At 42.7% G+C, this 6,000-nt stretch overlaps 1 protein-coding gene across 1 annotated transcript in view; it reads right to left on the bottom strand.

Moving 5' to 3' along the window:
• Positions 1–222: 222 nt before the first annotated feature.
• Positions 223–6,000, bottom strand: part of cdk14 (cyclin dependent kinase 14) — a 112,050-nt gene continuing 106,272 nt past the window's right edge. The window contains exon 15 of the mRNA XM_030784084.1: positions 223–293. The gene's annotated coding sequence lies outside the window, so the exon portion shown is untranslated. The remainder of the gene's footprint in view (positions 294–6,000) is intronic.

The raw sequence follows: 6,000 nt of genomic DNA, 5'->3' as shown, positions 1-6,000 counted from the left end.
TAAAGTCCTTCAGCTGCAACTGAATGTTGTCAATATGTCAGAAAGATGTAACATTCCAGATAAAGAATGAAGCAAATACTAAATTTGTTCCAACTGAAATTTGACATGTTTTTCTCTCTCTCTCACACACAGTCATATACACACTAGCACACATGCATGTACGCTCATTGGGAACGTCACATCAAATAATTTAAAAAGGAAAAAAAAACAAAAACATAAGAGATGTCTTCATCTCACTCCATCTCTGTCCTCATCTTTTTCTCCATCCTCTCCTGACAGATGACAGCTGCCCCCTGAAAAGAAACAAAAACAAAAAAAAAAACAGTCAGTGTCAGTGAGTAGTTTGTACCCTCTTTCTCTCTCTCTCTCTCTCTCACACACACACACACACACAAACACACACACACACACACACACACTGTGCTGTGGGGAGAAGGACAGGGAAGGAGAGGAATGTAACCAGCAAGAGGGAGGGACACTCAACTGTCAACAGAGCTCGCTGGCTTGTTGCTTCCCTAATCTTCTTTTTTTTTTTTTTCACAGTGACCATACTGCACTAATAAATAATGCATGTATCCCTGAGTCCTCTCTCTCTCTCCCTCTCCTTCTCAATCCCAATCTTTGGAAATCAGTTCCCGACGGATGCGCAGCTTTGTGTGCCAGGAATCCGAAAATCTTGGAAGGACGCCGCTTTCATCGCCCATGCCTGTGGGGACGGATCTCAGACAGCGAGCTGACAGTGTGTATCCCCGCCAACTGCACGTCCATGCAAACGGATGACCGTCTCACCTCCCAAAACGCGTAAACACACACAAACATACACGCGCATCCTTCACGAAACACTGCTCCATTATTTCTGAGCCTGTTCTTTCCGTTCAATTGACGTAGTGTTGCTTAGTGTCCCCTGTCAGAAGAGGAAAACAAAGACTGTACACAGAACGGCACTGAAGACTTCCAGATCTATCACTGTATCAACAGGAGAGGATCCGGAATGTTTCTTCTGTCAGCTAGCAAAGCACATCGCTAGCAAAAAAGATGCGGCATAGAGGGATAAAATGTAAGAGAAACCCGGACTAAAGAATGACACTGACTTGATGGAGGGCTGGACGTGGTTGAGGTGGAACTGAGATGACTGAACAAACTCCTGAAATCCTACAGAAAATCTCCCTCCAGCTTTGGACTAGCATTGATTAGCGCACGTTAGCATGGACCTGTGACGTTAATTAGGCTAGGAGGATGAGTACAGTTTCTGTTTATTTAACAGAGCAGAAAGAAGGGGTTTATCCAGACCCCACTACACTTGTAGTTTAATACAGTCTCCCCACTTAAGACTCGCCACCCCCCAAAACCAGGAGAAAGCAGGAGTTTGCCATGACTTCAGCTTTGGCTGCGTATGGAGCTTGCTTAAAAAGAAAAAAACAAAACAAAAAACTGACAAATGAGATGAATGGACTGTGGACTGAACTGACTGCTGAAGTCCAGGAATGAAAAAGAAGGCCTTTCTACTCTTTTTTTCCCCATTTCTTTCTTTCCCTGTCATTTACTCTCTTCTTCTTCTCTCCCTCTCTTTCTCTTTCTCTCTCACCCACACACAAGGACACGTTTTGTTGAGGATGAAGTGATTATTGGTCTATAGGCCCAGGGTGTTCTCTCTCTCTCTCTCTTTCTCTCTCTCTCTCCTACTGTATCATACACTGACTCAGTTGACAATGGAATGTGTTGTGTTTTGGGGGGTTTGGCGAGGGGGGGGGGGGTCTGATTTAGTAAGAACAGATGCTGAGTTCTGCTTGGCCGGGATCAAAGAGCAAAGGGGTTGGGGTGGGGGCTGGGGGAGTGGGCAAGCAGATGGAGCCGGTGGGTGGGAATTGTGGGAGGGATTTGTCAGGCGTGGCCGTGTCCAATGAGGCCAGCTGTTCTTTGTCGACCACCGGTAAATGGATGAGGAGCCTGGGTAATCTTAGCCCAGCTAACACACTGTCATCACGCTGGCCAGCATGTGCTCAGTGCCTCAGTCCGGAAACTTCCAATGTGGATAGTGAAAGTGATAACGGCCTTTGTTTAGTGACGCCGGTGATTAATGCTTTTATTGTCACTGCACACTTTTGTCACACTTACTGTAAGTTACTGCAAGTTGTGACATATTCTGTTAGTTTTCTTCAGTTTGCCTTATAAGTGCAGACTGATGTAGAATCCAAAGAAAAAAAAGGGATGCACATTTGGTTTAAGTTACTACTGGAAAAGAGCTAAGGAAAACAGTTCAGATCGATAACATTAATATTCTTTTTTTTTCAATCTACTAAATAAGTCTTTCTTTCTTTTTCTCATTCCTCTCTGACAGTTTCCAGCCACTCTCTTTGGGGCTACGTTCAAATAGGGCTTGTTTCTCTTGGGAGAGGTCGTGAGGTTTCCTTAACAAAAAAAAAAAAAAAATTACATGCAGCTCTTTGTTTCTGATTGATCAAAGACTTGTCCTTTTCATGACAACTGACAAATCTGAATACTGAAAAAAAAAAAAAATCAAACTATTCTCTCCACTCCAAAAAAAGTGAGTGCGTTTATCAAACTATCTTTAGGTCCCATCTAATTGTTGCGTTGGCAAGACACACTTCAGCTCACATGTCAAAGTGTCTCAAGCTTCGTAAACAAGCACAATGCTCGACTCAGGCTCCCACAGCCTTCAGTGAAGACCACCCCCCCTCTCCCCACCACCCCCCCCCCCCCCCTCCCCCCCCCCCCCCCCCCCCCCCCTCCTTATTCTCCTCAGGCTGGTAGGTCATGGCCTTTGACCCCGCTCCCTTGTGGAGGCCTCGTCACGTCTAAAAGCATGTAATGGGTGCAGTCACACAGCCATTAAACACCACTCAGTTCTCACTCTCAGCTGTGAGCGGAGCTGACGTTTTAATAAGGGCTTTTATGTGACTGCGCCTCAGCCTCTGCGTGTGTGTGTGTGTGTGTGTGTGTACATACGTGAGTGTGAATATGAATGTGTGTGTGTATGAGTGTGGGTGTGAATATGAGTGAGTATGACTGTGTATGTATGTGTGTGTGTGTGTGTGTGTGTGTGGGGGGGGGGGGGGGGGGGTGGGGGAATTTTGAACGTTCACTATGAATTTGAACAGTTTTAATGAGCAGTCAGATTATTTTCCATTTCTAAACTGCAAATTTAATTAAAAAAAAAAAAGAAAGAAAGAAAAAAAAGAAAAAGAGATTCCCTGAAGGATTTAAACTACTTAAAAACAAAGTTTCCAGTCATTAAAAAAAAAAAAAAAAGTCAGAAATGCTATGTTTGGGCCAGAGCTGTTTGGTCACCATGGCTACAAAAGAGTTTGGTGGTTTTGTCTCACTGCATGGGCAAACTTCTCTATTTTAATCCTAATGATAAATTTAATTTGTTTTTGGCTAACACTTGGTATTTGAGGTAATTTCTCTTGCCAGAATTTGTAATGTCAAGGACAAAACACCCACGTGGCGGCTTTTGTTGTAAGGGAGATTTTTTTGACTGGTTAAATGAAAAGGTCCAATTTAAGACATAGGAGCCACACTTTATGGTTAAGGAAATAAATATAAATGTAAAATTAAAGGCATAAAAACGTGGTTTCTACAAAGGCATCTCTGAACAAGGACCTGGAGTATCACTCTGTTTTAGGTATTAGCAGGTTTTCCATTTGAATTAAAATATTTACCTTTTTTTTTTTGTGTGTGTTGATGAGACTGCTAGGGAGACTGAACTGAACACAGGCCAGTCAATGAAGTCATCATTTACTGGAGTTCTATGTACACCATAGCAACATATTTAGGTTTACATATTCACAGTCACATCATGTAGCCCTCCTGTGGACTGCTCATTGGGTCCAAAACCATCTTCGACTTGAGAGCATGTCAATGACACAGCTGAATTGCGTTTGTAACCCGTTTCACCCACATTCTCCGATTAAACATCTCTAATCTGTGCGTTTGTTTATAACTCTGACTATCTAAAGAAAATACATACTAGTGTTGTAACCATTCTCTTATGTTCTCAAATTTAACTGAATGAATCACTGCGTGAAGCACTGTATGTATTTGCATATTTGTTCTTTCCAGGCTGATTTCATATGGCACAGGGTAACGAAGGTGTCTGTGTAAATGTACTTGCATAAAAGTAGCCATTTCCTCTTGAAGATGTAATGAAATAAAAAATAAACTATTACAGAAAGAATCGCAAAACACACTTAAGCCCTGTAACAAAGCATTTCTCTTTTGTAACTACAGAGCACAGCTGGTCTACTAATTTGTATATTAATTATAAATATTACATAAATAAATACTTGTATATTAATTATCACTGGATGCTGTTGCGATTGAGGAAAATACTGGTTGTTTTCACTGAGGTAACTGACCAGCCTCTGGCATTGTGTTTCGGACCCTGGATAGATTCTATAATTCCCATGTCTTCTCTGAACCTGACACGTAGACAGGGTATCGGAAGACCTGTGGTCCCACAAAAAGCTTTGATAGGAGTCGAGGAAGAAAAGAAAAGAAAAAAATCTCTCTATTTGAACACCGACAGCACTCAAAACTCAGCGCTGTTTTTTTTTTTTTTTTTTGTTGTTGTTGTTGTTGCTGTTTTTTGTTGTTGTTCACCTCCTGACAGGTCTGTATCGATCTAGAAGATTCCAACGCACCTTAGCGTTTTCTCCTCCCCCTTCACCCTCCTGCCTGTTTTTCTTTTTTCTCTTGCAGGGGAATCAGACTTCGTGGAGAGAAAAAAAAAAGAAAAAGAAAAAGAAAGAGCATGGGGGTTCACTGGAAACTCACTTCTAATTACAGTCATTTTTTTCGATACCTGAGGGCAATTCTTCAAAAACCATCAAGCTCCCTAGAGATGCCAAGACATTTTCGTCAGCTTTGGTGGGGCCATGAGACTCCTACGGTACACTGGGTTTGCTCTTCAGAAAGGAGAAAACGCAAGAAAGGGAGAGAGAGAGAGAGAGGGAGAGAGAGAGAGTCTGAGAAGTTTTCTTTGGCAAAAAACACTGTCGTAGTAATAGAGAGAGAGAGAGAGCCTCTGTAGTGTGGGGAAAGCGTTTTTTGGTTCTAGAGGTTTTACGCTGTACCTAGTGCTACTTGCGTTTCAAGTTTAGCCAGAGAAGCGAGGGAGACTTCTGGTGGGTTAGATCTGTAAGATGTATTTATCTTTGATTATGTATTTGGATCCGCTGCATCATGTACCTTTCTCTGAGCACATTAAAATGCAACCTCTGCTCCACTTATAGGATTTTCCTGACAGGATTTTAAGCAGTACACACACACACACACACACACACACACAGGTTAGCTTGAGCTGATTAAAAGAGTCAAAATTATTGTAAAAGTAATCAAGATTTGCAGGGTTATTAGCTATGGATTTAAGTATATTGTATTTGCTTTGAAGGGGTGACCAAGAACTTCGGGTGTTTACTGCCAAAATAACCTGAGTGTACTCCCAACAAAGAAGTGCGTTTGTTCTGTCATAGAGTTTTAGAGCTGGATGTCTCCGTGAGCAACACGGCCGTGAAGCAGACGGCGGAGGAAAACAAGGGGACTAGCCGTGTTTGCTTGTAGTAAAATCCTCCATTCTACACAGACTCAGAGTTAATCCTGCTGTATTATAAGCTAACTACACACAAACCCACAGAACATCAGCCCTCAGACCTGCCTGCCAATCAAAACACAGGACAAGATGAATAGAGTCAGAGAGGGGGGGGGGGGGAGAGAATGTGTATGGGAGAAAGAAAAAAAAGAGAGAGACAGAAAGAAAGAGTGCAAGAAAGAAAGAGAGAGAGAGAGAGAGTATGAGAGAGAGAAAGACAGAAAGAGAGAGAGAGAAAGAGAGAGAGAGAGAGAGGTGGGGTTGTTTTTGTGGTAGTGGGCTGATGTAGAGGGAGTTGGAGTTGGAGCCCCAGTTGTGGGCCCTGTAGCATGAGACAGAGATTCCACAGTGGAATTGGCCACTGACCCACACATGGCCGGTAGATGGGA

Source organism: Chanos chanos, chromosome 9, assembly GCF_902362185.1.
Source record: "Chanos chanos chromosome 9, fChaCha1.1, whole genome shotgun sequence".
In the NCBI taxonomy this organism is placed as follows: Eukaryota; Metazoa; Chordata; class Actinopteri; order Gonorynchiformes; family Chanidae; genus Chanos; species Chanos chanos.
Note: the sequence above shows the minus strand (reverse complement) of the source record. Positions and strands in the feature narration are given on the sequence as shown.